This window comes from Aedes albopictus, chromosome 2, assembly GCF_035046485.1.
Source record: "Aedes albopictus strain Foshan chromosome 2, AalbF5, whole genome shotgun sequence".
In the NCBI taxonomy this organism is placed as follows: Eukaryota; Metazoa; Arthropoda; class Insecta; order Diptera; family Culicidae; genus Aedes; species Aedes albopictus.
The window spans coordinates 246,752,413-246,767,416 of record NC_085137.1 but is presented as its reverse complement, the minus strand read 5'-3'; positions in this window follow the sequence as shown (position 1 = coordinate 246,767,416).

The window sequence follows — 15,004 nt, the reverse complement described above, 5'->3', positions numbered from 1 at the left end:
GTAAGATCATGCACCGCGGTGCACTAGGTACATATTAGCGTGGGTCGTACACACTTAGAAATTCTGAAATTTCCACGAAACGGAATCACCAAAAACCGTAAACATTTTCAAGACTGAATCACAAATTGAACTCAATTTTACGCGCATCATGTAAGTGCTAGTTGGTTACGTTAGATGTCAGCAAATCCGTTTCACCAGAAACGTAGAATCAGTATCACGTTCATCAGCTATCTTCTAACTCGGTGAAATAGCCGAGAGGTAAGAGATGCGGCTCACGATCAGCAGATACCGTGTTCGAATTCCATGCTTGACAATATTTAACTTTTCTATGTTTTATCTGTCAAATCGGTTCTAGCGATTGCTAGACGCTAAAAAAAAGTTTTATTTTGGGGTGTCTTGAAAGAGGTAAATTTACACGTTATAACCTCTAAATTTGTGTTTTTGAAGATGCTCGTATATGTCAGGTTCAGGACACTTTAAATTACATGATATTTTCTTGGTGTGTAGTAGGCGTTACCCAGATCAAAGTTTATTTTGGTTCCATTTGGGGCCCTGAATGAATGACTGTGCTAAATTTTACCGCGATTGATTATCTCCACAACAAATTGCACATCACTATTTAAGTTTGTATGGGGTTTCATATGGGAAAGCTTACTTTTATGCATTTTCCATACGGATTAATATAATTCTGAAAGTAGGTAACCGATGAGGTGTTGTCCATAAACTACGTACACTCAATTTTGGCAATGGCAGACAAACAGACGTCTCACTCTACTCATCCTCGATCGTCCACCTTTTTAACGATCAATTCAAATAATCGTAGTACCGTAAAACGGAGTATCCTTGATAATGCGGGTAAATTTGATAGTGCGACAGACATTGTATACTTTATCTTATAACTATAATTCTAGGCCGGGGTCCGTGGCGCAGTGGCTACACGTTCGCTTTATAAGCGGATGGTCATGGGTTCGATCCCAGCCCCGGCACTTCATCAGTTGCTCTTCCCGTCAACCCCTTCAAACAAACTGCTATACGACTTCGTTTCAACTACCTTTGCATATACCCCATATACCGTCCCCATATACCGGTAAACGCCTAAAAGTATGCAATGCACTTGTAATTTCATGTAATTAAATCTGTGTTGTTCAAAATTTCCTAATGAAACATTCAAAAACTACCCAAAAATAGAAATCCTACCATGATTAGCATGTAATCATATGTTGATGTACCGGTAAGCATATATTTTTACTAAGATATTGATTTTTCACAGCTAAATTCATTGTGTTTTTCACTCAGTACTCCACAAACTCATTTTTATATGTATGTTTTGATATAAAAATTCTGTCTGATATATGCAACTAGGCTTCTCTCATCATTTTCATACTCTTAAGACTTCAAACTGTGATTATTTTTTAAGATTTGATGTGTTTTTCAGGGCATTATCAAAGTTACCCCAAAATGAAAATCTGGTTCTCGCTCATATGAAAAACTAATAGTCACCCAAAATATTTAAGATTATCGGATTTTTCTTTTGTTATTGATAACTGATACCCCAGTACAGTCGAAACCCGCTCGTTGAGCGACAACGACTAGTTGGGTGAAGTGACAGGAGTAAAAAAAATCCTGGAGGGGCGTTCGTTTGTTTTATACATTTGTTTGTTTTATACATTTTTGTACATATTGGTACGTATTATTATTACAACCGAGATTACAACATATGCGATAATTATCTACTACTACACTAGTTTACAGCATTTTTGAACTCGGTAAGCTGATGATCATTTTTGGTGTAGAATCATGCCCTGAGTTCGAAAAGGCGAAGGAAAAAAATTACAGCAGAGCGGAATTTTTTTCGACTTTCCATACAAGGTTGATGATTTGAAATCCATTTTTGTTCTATTTTTAAGCAACGTCGCTCACTTCACACATCTCATTCTCCGTAATCAATGCTCCGATTGAGCTGAATTTTTTACTGTAATTCGCCTACAAATGAAATGTCAAATAAACGTTGAGAAAGAATTTTTAGATTGTTTTTTTCTTATTGAAAAAAATACATTTCTTCATATATTTTTGGAAATTTGGCTAAAATTTAAGGAGATCGTCCCTAAAACTCGCCAATATCTCAAATTTTATCAATCTGACGCAAAACCTGCATTCAGATGATCGAATGGTATTGTACTCAGCTTTTAATTTATGGAAAAAGATTTGAAATTAATTGAACAAAACGCAAGATATTTGAATTTTGATAAATTTCATATTTCTAAAAGTTGTAAAACTCAATATTGAGATAAAACTCAAAAACTGCTCTACTTAAAATTTTTTGAAGCACGGTTCCAAAATCAGTGCTAAATTATACTTCAAAAACTTTGGTCGTTGACAGAAGTTCACGACTTTCGTTTTATTTTGTAAACTAGTGCTATTTTCAGTCGGTGAATATGGAGATGGTTAGACAGGCTTCCGGATCAAAACGGAAACACACAACGCTTTCACTGGTCGACAAACTGAAGATTGCCGAAGAAGCGGAAGCTGGAGTAACGTCCCGTAAGCAGATTGCTAAAAAATGGGGAGTTGGAGAATCCTCGGTGGGCAGATTTCTTCAGAATAAGGCGGCGATACAACTGGCAGTAGAGAAGCATAGAGAACACGGGCTAAAGCATCGGAAAACGCTAAAGGAGCAGCATTATCCGCTGATGGAGGAAGCACTTTTTATTTGGATATTGCAGAAGCGGGAAGCCAACATCATTGTTCCGGCGGATATTTTGCGGGCCAAAGGAGAGTCTCTATTCAGAGAGTTCCAAAAGCATGGATGCTACTGCGATCAATCATTTCTTGTTTCAAAAGGTTGGGTTCAACGGTTCAAAGAACGCCACGGTCTGCGAATGGTGATTACTGCGGGGGAAAAAGCTTCTGCTAACCTTGATGCTTATGCCAAGTTCAAGCCAGTATTAATGCAAAAAATACTCGACATGGGTATCAGCGGATCACAACTGTTCAATGCAGACGAGTCGGCAATTTTTGTTAAGCTGATTGCATCTAAAACAGTGGTGTTGTAGGATGAGAAAGCAGCTTCGGGGCGGAAGCTTAACAAAACACGGTATACCTTTATGCCATGTTCTAACTATCATGGCTCTCTTAAACTAAAACTGATGTTTATTGGGACATCGGAAAACCCACGAGATCTCCCCCGCGGAGCCAACAAAGGTTTACCGGTCTTGTACTATTTCTCAAAAAAAGCGTGGATGACACGCGTTCTGTTTCGGAAGTGGTTCGAAGATGAATTTGTGTCAATTGTGCGAAAATTTTGTAGCGAGAGGAATATGGAGCCGAAGGCTCTACTGGTGCTTGACAACTGTTCGGCGCACCATGACGGTTGCGAATTAGTGAGCGACGACGGTCTTATTCAAGTACTTTTTCTTCCACCCAACGTTACCAGTGAATGCCAACCAATGGACCAGGGAGTAATAAGTGCAATAAAGAGGCGCTATAAGCGAAAACTCATGCTGAAACTGGTTCTTGAAGACGAACACTTGTCGTTTGACCAACGGTTGAAGAACATTTCATTGAAAATGAGTATCGATTGGTTGGCTTCTTCTTGGGACGAAATCAGTTGTTCTACCATCAGAAATTCATGGAACAAGCTGATTGACGAGTTTCCAGGATTTGATTTCGCTGACGATCCAGATTTTACACCAGGTGTGTGTAGGGGTGGTGGGGGTAAAGTGGACAGGTGGGGTAAAATGGACAGGGTACAGTTTCATGGCTTTTATTGATTTTCAAAATGTTTCAACGATTGAAGCTTATGCCTAAGCATGAGTCATTATACTTTTGCTGATCTTGAACATTAAAATCAAATAAACCTCTTCAAGATGACAAAAACTTTAAAAATCACGTGAAAAATCGGAAATGATGTAAAATCTGCTTATAATTGCTAAGGTTTTCTCGTAAGCTATTTTCAAATTATAACAAGTTTTACACCCTATACCAATAAAGTCCACGTAGAAGAATATATTTGACCGAAAAAAAATTTAAGTTTAGTAAAAAAAAAAGTTTTGGAAATAATTTTAACAAAATCAGACAGTGGGGGTAAAATGGACAATCGGTTGAAATTTCACCAAATTCTTTTTTTTTTTTTTTGCAAACTTCAGAATTATCAGCCGTCATAGCTATCGTGAGATAAATGAAGTAAAAAGTTATAAAAAAATATTTTATATCCACAAAATATAATTTCCATCCAAAACAGTGCTTGTTTTTTACACTATTTTTACAATAATTATTTAAGTGTGTTTCAAAGTTTGTATTAAAAGTTTGAAAACAACAAAATAAAGGTATCGTATGAAATTTGATAGTTTATATTTAAAAACATAGAAACAATATGCTGTTATATAACTTTGAACGGCTTGTTCATTTTACCCCATCGATTGTCCATTTTACCCCCACCAATTTTTTTCACGCTATTTTGATGCACGATTTGGTGAAGAAAATAATCAAAGAAAACAATATTTTTTAAAGGCAACCCTTTACAAGATTTTAAGTGCATATCACTACCTTCCATGTTACTCGGAAAAGCAGATGGATTTTGCCGCATTTCCGCGGGAAACGACCAAAATGCTTAGGTTGTCCACTTTACCCCCACCACCCCTAAAGACGATCCCAATGACATAAAAGCACTCGTTGCAGCAGCCGATAAATAAGCTGGTTGGAACGCATACCGATGAAGATGATGTGAATCGCTGGCTCAACGACGAAGTAGTGGATTCTGATGGTAACTTGTTGAGCGGAATCAGCCAGGTATACACCGATGAAGAAATCATCGTGGGAGTGCTTCAAGGTTTCGGAAATGCAGCGTATGAAGCAGAGTGGCTGGATGATACCGACGAAAATGTTTCTGGTGGTTCATTGACTTTTGAGGCTCCAGAAACAGGGGAACCTCCAGTCAAGCCAGATTGTCGCTCTGTGCTACAGTCGCTTGACAACGTCATCGAATATGTCGAGGATGATGTTTCAGAAGTGACACGACTCAAATCATCGCGCAGCAAACTGATCGAAAACAAATGGAAGAGACAAAATGCTTGATTTTTTGAACATTTTCCTAACTATCACTTGTTATGCACTTTTTAAATGTAATTTGCTTTTATTGAAAATAAATATGAAATGAAAATGTTTTCCGGTAATCGACCAAGACTATGAACTAAAAAATCATTGACTCGCCCCTCGGACAAATTGATGATTGGTTGTCATTTTCAGCTTGACGTTAGATTTTGACATCCAGTTGCTTTTTAGTTAGCTGATCACCCAACTAACGGAGGCACAACTAAAAAGTAACCCAATTATTAAACCCCCAACCAGCGAGTCATGACTGTACTTGTTTTAAAAATATAAAACTAGGGGAAATACTGTTACAAGGAAAAATATTAGGAAAATACTATCAAAGTTACCCCGTTTTACGGTACGCAAGTTGAGAACCGGCGGCGCTCGCATAGCTTTGCTCCTGTTTAACATTTACACACTACCGCCATCTAGGGTCATGTTTGCGACACGCAGTTTTTTTTTAGCATTGGGCGATAATGCATCCGTGACTATGATGTTGATCGTAATTTATTCTAAATGCTACGTCTGTTTGTATGAGCTATAATGTAAGTAGTTGATATTAAGCTATATAACTGATGAGTTATTATAATAAACGTCAATTCCTTACAGTCTCAAAGCTGCTGATATACAATGCTGCTACATATGTATTCAGCCATTCCATAGAAAAACGATATAGTGCAATTCCGATTGACGTGAAACTTGGTGGGTTCGTAGTTCTTCGAAAATATTGGGTTTCTCATTAATGTTTAGACTACTGTGATAATTTGAGAATCCACTGAATCATCATTTCCCAACGAAATTTCACACTAATAAAGCTTATTCTGTTTACCTGTTGTGCATCCGACACCCCTGTCATGAACTCAACCGAACTTGTGCATGCCAGCCGCTGCGAAATCGTGTGCGAAATTCGACTGTGATGATAATGAATTTCGGCCGAGTCTAAATGGGTGCAAATGTCGCAATAATTAGACCCGTATAGTCTATTTTACGAGCCGATTTTATGAATGAATTTTGACGGGAGGTAGTGTCCAATAACCCGTAAAAACCAACATCATCATCAACATTGTTGTCACTTCGTAAAATGGCTCATTGTTTTATTTCGTCATTAGGGTGACCAATTTTCAGATAAAGTGGTTCTAAAAATAAAGGATTTTAAAAACTTTTTTTTTTTAAACCGTAACTTTTGAACCAGTTAGCCGATTTTAATCTTCTTTTTTTTTTGTTTGAAAGCTATTGAATTCTAGTTTTCAGGAAAAATGCGGTGAATGAGTCAAACTCTGTTTTTGTGCAAAAAATATATTTCTTACAAAAAAAAAGCAATTAGGCACATTCAACGGATTTTTCCTGAAAACTAAAATTCAATAGCCTCCAAACAAAAAAAAAAGAAGTTTAAAATCGGTCAACTGGTTCAAAAGTTTTTTTCAAAAATTTTAGTTTTTCAAAATCTTTATTATTAGGACCACCCTATCTGAAAATACCAGTTGCACTATATCGATTTTCTATGGAATGGCTGTATTGAGAGGTATTCTCGTTATCCAGGAAAGTTGCGCCCCTAACACCGTGAAAGGCAATGTATTGTCGTCGCGGTTGAGATCCTCAGTTTCCCCACACGCGACAATCGCCTTTTCTCCAAATCCATTCGGGAAAGCAAACGTCGGACATAGTGCGCTGAACAGCGGACCTGGTCCTCTATCCAGCGCGCTAAGCCCGACGTACGTCTGACGCACGGTAAGGGAGAAAATGGATTTTCGCGTGTCGATTTTCCACTGCCACAGTCATAGCACAATTATGGGTCATTTCCATTTAATAAACATGGTGAACTGACTGACTAATAATTCTGACAGAGTGACCCATAATTGTGAACAGGCCGATGATATATGTGGACAGGGCTCCGACCTCGCGGTAGTTTTTAATGTGCTAGCTATAAGAACACAATTTGTTAGTGTTTTAGTTCTAAATAAATGTACATAATGTTATTTAGTACGTTGTTTTACCCTGAACTGCGAGTGTTTTTTTAATATGTGATTGCTGGAAGAGATCATGGGAACCGGAATCTCCCTCGGCATGCTGATGTAATTGAGGGCTTATTAGATCATCGCTTCTACTCCAAACCCAATCACCTTGATCAAGGTCACATTCGAAACGAGTGTTGGTGGAACGATAGTTTGAGCATCAAAGTGAGTTTTCTGATCCTTGTCATTTATAGGACAATACTGATGTAAGATTTGTGGGCTTTGAGCATCAATTGATAAGAAGAAATCAGTCAACATCTTTACATCCGCAGGCAATAATGGATAGCTCATTTTTCGAAACAGGACATATTATGCATCTCTCGACCCGTTTCCCAATTATCGGTCGGTTGAAAGCCATTGTCGACGCCATCGACTTCACGCGCGTGGAACTTCACGATTGGAAACCGAGAACGGAGTTCAAGTATCGTTAATCTGCATCAAACCAGAGGTGGCGCCACTTGAGAACGTTTCCACCCCTCGACTGAAGCTGAAGGCAGCCGTCCTGAAACTCAAACTAAACCTTGAAATCAACAACAACAACAGATACTCGGGATGTACCTTCTCATACCAGAAAGACAACAGTGCTATGGCTATAATAAGTCAGTCAAGTTCAAGGAGGACCAACGCAGGACTCTTCTTTGCTGAGCTTCTCGTCCGGGATCCTCCTCTATATTACCAATAATTTCTCAAGTACATGTACTTGCAGGGGGTCGCCAAAATGTTTGGGATAGGCAACTTTTTTTTCTCTCACAAAAAGTTCAACATGCTATAACTTTTCATAGAGTGCATCAAAAACTCTCAATTTTTGACTGTTTGTCAACCTATTATATGTGCATCATTGGTACACATTTGGGCTTGATTGATTAATCTTTCGCAAAGTTAGAACCGTTCGGGTAAAACATTATTTTTTACACAATTCATTTTTGAGCTGTCATATCTCGGAAACCAATGAACCGAATTGAATGAAATTTTGAACGTACACTAACAATATGTATTTGTATATGCTTCACAAACTATTAAAACATAGGTACTTCTTAAACGTTGAAAAAAGTTATCATAGATTGACACTTTTTGGATTTTTCTCGAAAAAATGTATTTTTGCCTTTCTCGTACACTAAGTGTACTGGAAAGGCTATATGTTCACTACAAAAATGACTTTTTGGTAGAAGGCCCGGAGAGTCTAGTCACATATACCAATCGACTCAGCTCGACGAATTGAGGTGATGTCTGTGTGTATGTATGTGTGTGTGTATGTGTGTGTGTATGTGTGTGTGTGTGTATGTGTGTGTATGTGTACAAAAAAACTCACATCACTTTTTGGCAGTAAACCTCAACCGATTTTAATGACCGATGGTTCATTCGACGCGGAATCTGGTCCCATTGTTTCCTATTGAAAATGGTTCGGATCGGTCCAGCCGTTCCGGAGATATGGCCATTTAGGTGTTCCGGAACGGTACCCCAGGAAGGGACCAGATATGAAAATGCATCAAACCTATGCATGCGACACATCAAACCACGGCATTTTCGATAACCTGATGAGCGGTAAGCAGAAAAATAGTCTAAGACCATATCTGAACCGGTAGTGTTCCGGAACCGGTTCCGGATGTCCCGCCGGAAGTGGCAAATATCAAAGTGAACCAAACGCATGCATGAGACACATCAAACCACGGCACTTTCGATAACCTGATGAGCGGTAAGCAGGAATATAGTCTCAGACCATATCTGAACCGGTAGTGTTCCCGAACCGGTTCTGGGCGTCCCGCTGGAAGTGGCCAAATATACAATTGTACCATACCCATGCAAGCGACACATCAAACCACGGCATTTTAGATGACCTGATGGACAATGAGCAGGAAAATCATCTCAGACCATATCTGAACCGGTAGTGTTCCGGAACCGGTTCTAGGCGTTCCACTGGAAGTGGTCAAAAATACAATTGAACCAAACACATACATGCGACACATCAAACCACGGCATTTTCGATGACCTGATGGAGAAAGAGCAGGAAAACCATCTCAGACCATATCTGAACCAGTAGTGTTCCGGAACCCGTCTCGGGGTTCCCGACGAAGTGGTTAAATCTGAAAGAGAAACAAACCCGTACATGCGTCACGTCAAATAGCGGCTTTTTAGATTACCTAATGAACAGCCAGCAAGTGTTTCGGAACCGGTTTTGAGTGGCCGGAAGAGGCCAAATGTAAAAGTAAACCAAATCCAGGCATGTGACACATCAAATCGTGGCTTTTGCGATAACCTGATGAACAGTTAGCTAGAAAATAGCCTTACGTCACACTAAAGACAACTGGTAGTGTTCCGGAATTGGTTCCGAGAGTCCCGTCGAAATTGTCAAACCCTGCATGTGGCACCTTCAATTTGCAGCGTTTTTGGTTAACCGATGAGCAGTTAACAAGACAATAATGTTAGACCATATTTGGTTCAGCTGGTAGTTACCCGGAATCAGATCCGGGTAGTAAAATGTAAAATTTAACCAAACCCATGGATGCGGTACATCAAATCACGACTAGTCTTGTAAACATTCGACACTTTTTACTACCTTCATTTCGTTGCCGCAGTCGGGTGTCAGTCGGCTTTGTTACATTCGTGCGCTATCGTTACCTCTTACCTACACACAACACGAGCAGTAGAACGAAGATCAATAAACATTAGAAAGGGTCAATCAATGTCATCTGACACGATGACATGTGTCTAATTCTAGCTTTACGCATAGATTTTCAGCCAATTCCGATTATGGATGTTAATATTAGTTTATTATTGCATGTTGCATTGAATACGACACACAGATGGGCAACATAGCTCTTATTATGGAAGAAGACAGGAATAACAAAAGCCGAACCGTCTCCCGAAGCCGCTATCGTGGTGAAGTGCATTCGTTTGACATTTTTGTTTCGAACGGTAGTTTGATTGCTTGTGTTGCAAATATCGGAGACAAAGGAAGCCAAATATCGACGAAAAAGTGACTGTGACTGTGATCTCTAACAAGACTGATCACGACTTATCGACAACCTGATGGAAAAATAGGGTCAGACTACATTAGATTCCCGGTAGTGTTGCGGGTTCAGCTGTGGCTTCGAAAGTGGTTAGAAGTAAAAGTGAAGCAAACCCATTCATGCGATATATCAAATCGCGGTGATTAGGTAAAGGTGAATAAATAGCAATAAAATATTCTCAGACCATAATTGGGATAACTGGTAGTATCATGGTCTATGACTCATGGAATCAGATCCGGCTATCCCACCGGAAATTACCAAATATAAAAATGAACCAAACCCATACATACGACACATCAGGTCGCAGATTGTTTGATAATCTAATGAACGGTTAGCAAGAAAATAGCCTTAAATCACATTAGAGACTAACTGTTGTGTAGCAGAACCAACGTTCATGTGAAAAATTAAATCGTGGCTTTGTTTAATGGCCTGATAAACATTAGGTATGAACAACATTGAAGTATAGGTCTAAGTTCTCATATATGAGAACAAAACTTAGACAAAACTAAAGCGATCTCATCAAATCGTACCATTTCAGATTCCTAAGGTGTAAATTTATAGCAAGATGGGCGATAACGTTGAATGGAAAAATAAGAATTTGATCGCGTCAACAGAAGATGGTGGCTGTTTTAAGGAAAGTTGAGCTCTAAAACTATGTAAAATAAGTGTATTTGGTATGGGAAATATGTTCGGAGTCCACCAGAGTATCCAAGATAGCGGTTCAAAGTCCAAGATAATGGCCCAGTATTCAAGTTGGTGCCTATTTTATAGGATTTTTAATTCTTGCATTATGGGCATATTTTGTATGAAAATATGTCCAGAATTCAAAATTTGTAATCAGAAAACCCAAGCTGTGCGCTGTTTCACAAGGTCTGCAATATGACTATAGTTTGAATGGGGAAGAATGCCGGTCTTCGTCCAAAACTTGTAACCAGAAAATCATTAACGACATGCCAAAATTCAATACGGCGACTATTTTATGTAATTTTAGGTGCAGAGTCCAAAAATGAATACCAGAACATCCAAGATGGTGTCTCAATGTTCAATATGGCGGTTAGTTTAGTTGGGGTAGATATCCGGAGTCATAAAATGATGACCGGAAAATCTAAAATGACGTTTCAAAATTTTGCGGCTTCATGACACTTGCTTGGTTTGAGTTTTGGATCGTTGTCTTATATTTTCTGAATATTGGATGTTATGCTACATAATATAAAATGTATCCATATTGAGTAGATTTAGCAAGCAGTTTTAATTTTGTATTTATGTCAATGTCATCAACATGTCGCTCGAGTTTTGTTGAAAGGATATTTTAAAGCACGAGAAAGGCGCCATCACCGCTAGGTGGATTAATTAGGGTTTTTTTACATCAATGTCAATAAATTTTAGTGTTGATATCCAAAGATTTTCCACTTCTGTTCTCAAGTTATCTTTAATCAGATATATTAGAGCCTATTTAGTTTGAAGAAAGAACGCATTTAGTAATTTTTGTGTGGTATTGTAAATTTGACTTATTTTCCTCTATATGGGTAAAAATTTAAACCCGGTATAACTTATTTCGCCGTGAGAAAATATTACATTTTATAACGTCGTATTAGGTATCAATATATTGATGATAAACGTTAAGAAAATCATTCAATTCGGTTCACTGGTTTCCGAGATATGACAGTTCAAAAATTAGTTGTCTAAATAATAGTGTTTTACCCGAACGGTTCTTATGAATCAATCGTGCTCAAATTTGTACCAATGATGCACATATAATAGGTTGACAAACAGTCAACATTTGAAATTGTTTGATGCACTCTATGAAAAGTAAAGTATGTTGATTTTTTTGTGTGAGAAAAAAAGTTGCCTATCCCAAACATTTTGGCCATCCCCTGTACTTCAAAAATAAATCAATTAAAGTGTTGGATAATAAACTAGTATATGAAGTAATATTGTAGTAGATTGAAGTTTGAATCCTACAAAAGAAAAGGACAATATTCTGAAATCTGTAATAAATCTGATATTTTGGCTTTTTCAGCTTGGGCGCTGTCCATAAACTACGTAGACTCATTCTTGGCCAGTCCACCTGCCCCCCCCCCCTTCCTGAGTCGACGTAGTTTATGAACAGGCCCTTGCAAAAGCATAAAAAACTGGTTGTGCATGTGCCTGGGTATAAGAATAAGGTGTTTATGAATTTGTTGTACCCTTATATCCAACCCATGCTCAAAAACAAAATGCACGGATCATAAAACATGGTGTTATAATTAAATAAGTGAGTTCGTCGGAAATGGGTTCAGGATCTCTTTTCTCGAGATTTTTCTAAGCAAGATGTGTTTCAAAGAAAACAACCTTCCATCGCACATGGGTTGGATGACTCTGCAAATGTCCTGGAACGCCTACGTCGTGGGCGCTAATTTTTACTTAACACTTCAATTTATTTTCGTATCTCAAACCGCAACTCGTTAGCGCAAACGGATGCCCTGTTTGGCTCCGGCTACGTTTTCGCGTTCATGTGACGGTGAAATATCCCCTCGGTTTATGTTTACTATTTTAATTCGGCCCGCCCCGCCGGTCGCTTGTGGTCTCTTTTACTACAACGCAAATAGCTTGTGTCCCAGCCCAGCGGAAAATACCTGCACAGATCGATTTGGTTAAACTGGATAAGTTGTTTGTATGTAACTCTTTTTTCGACGCTCCTGCTGTTTGTCCAATCAATTTGATGACGAAATACGGTCAACAGAACTAATAATCGAAGCCGAACGGTAGTCGATAATCGGATGAAACGGCTGTCCCCATAAGAGCGCAGTCGAGCGATACGGATGGATAGACACACTCTCGGTGGTTTGTTGACTCTGTGACGTATTGGCAAATATCAGCTGGTATCGATAGCAGCGGTACAAATTTGTTCCGTCAATAGAGCGTTATGATTCGACGAAGTAGGATTTGCATTGAACGTTGAGCTTTCCCCTGCTGTCATAGCTGTGGAAATTATTCGATGCCTAAGTCATTAATGGAAATCTATTTTTTTATATTGGCTTTGAATTTGCTTTTTTTTATTCCCAGATAGTTCAAATACTATGGATTAGTTAATATTCTTTTAGAACTTTGTAATGTATAGTACCGACAGGGCAAAAAAGAGTGATTTTTTCGGCTTTGCATAACCATACTTCAGCAACTAATGATACTTGGATACTAGCAAGCTACAATCCATTCCGTTGAAACTCTAGTACTTATCGGGGTTCGACTGATAAATAGAACTTTGTGCCCGAGTGCTTGCAGGTCCTCCTTGGTCATGGCCCATTTGGTGCATTTGGTGCGTAGGTGAATCTTTTAAGATCGCAGCTTCTTCTGGATCCCGTAACAGGCACAATTTCCACTGATTAAGCGTCTTCTGATTTCACGACTGACATTGTTTTCAGCCGTTAGTAAGCATCCGAGGTAGACGAATTCCTCCACCGCGAAGGTATTCTTGTCCATCGTTACATTATTACCTAGACGGACCCGGGGTGTTCGGTTACCAGCATGTATTTGTGCATGAACTGCACAGTTTACCCGAAACCCTTACGCAGTGTCGCACACCGTCTATCGTTGCTTTAACCAGTCTAGTCTTAGCTTCCCAGGGCGTAGTCGTTTCCTCCGATGCCGTGGCCTCCAGTGCCTATGTTCTCTACGCCATTCAGGTGCTCGTCGAAGTGCTGATGCCACCTTTCTATCACCTCACGTTATCGAACGCAATAGAACCATTCAGCATTTTCTATGCCGATGTGATCAAATGGTATGGGAACAACCCATTCAACTTACACAGTTCGAAATTTTTCATGCTTGAATAGCAACTCAAAACTTAATCATACCTAGCACTCCCATTAACGTGCAATCATCCTAAGCCAAACCGAATCAGTTCGACATCTGTGCTATCCACTATCAACTTGTTTTGTAGTTTACACGGCGACACTAAATAAAGAAGGAATGTGCTGCATCAGGTCGTCTAGCCAGATGATGATCACCACTGCAGTAGTGGCACGAGTTGGTGAAATTCTTGAAATTGTAGACAGTGGAAATGTACTGAGTAAAACTTAAAATTAGATACTTTTTAGTGAATGCAAATAAAGTCATTTTCAGACGTTGGCACCTATTTTATTGAAGAGATTTGGTGACCCATGTTCGAGTATAACGAAAGCTGTTTAAAATAAAATGCAGATGTTGTATCAGATTTTGCATTGAATTTTTCGATTCAGTTTCTCACTCATTTTGTAAATCTGTAAGGCATTTCCACCTTCAGGTCCAAACATCATCAGTTCAATTTACCGCATGGCTGCACTGCGTACTTACGACTAGTCACCACTGAAGTATTTTCGCACAAATGCAGAAGAATCTCATCGATGACGGTCGCGTTGGTAACGAAATGTAAAATGTGAACAAACCATTCGGTAGGTAGTAGTATGTGGCTTCCTTCCGTCAATTCCCTACTCTTCCCAGGCTCTACACAGCCAGATGGTGCAAATTTGTGCTGCAGCTACATACCTATCTACATCGAATTGGTCTTCACTCGGACAGTTGCGTGTACTATAGCATGAAACATTGAGACAGTCAGCATCTGACTAACTGCACGCATCAAGCTGGCGCCGGTTGTTCTATTTGCGGACGGTTACTTGCAACTAGTGCGAAATCGATAGACTTAAAGTTAGAGAGGAGCACGATGACAATAAGATGGCAATGGATCAGGTGACACACGAAAGTAGATGAAAATCAAATGGAATGGATGTTCTTCAAATAAGCGTGGACTAAACGCTATTAGCTCTGTAAAAAAGTATTGATAAGCTCAGAAACATCCAGAGATCTACGTAAACCAGCTTCAGTAGTGTTGTTATACCGACCAGTGGAATTTGTTTCTCTCAAGTGCATCCTTTTATTGAA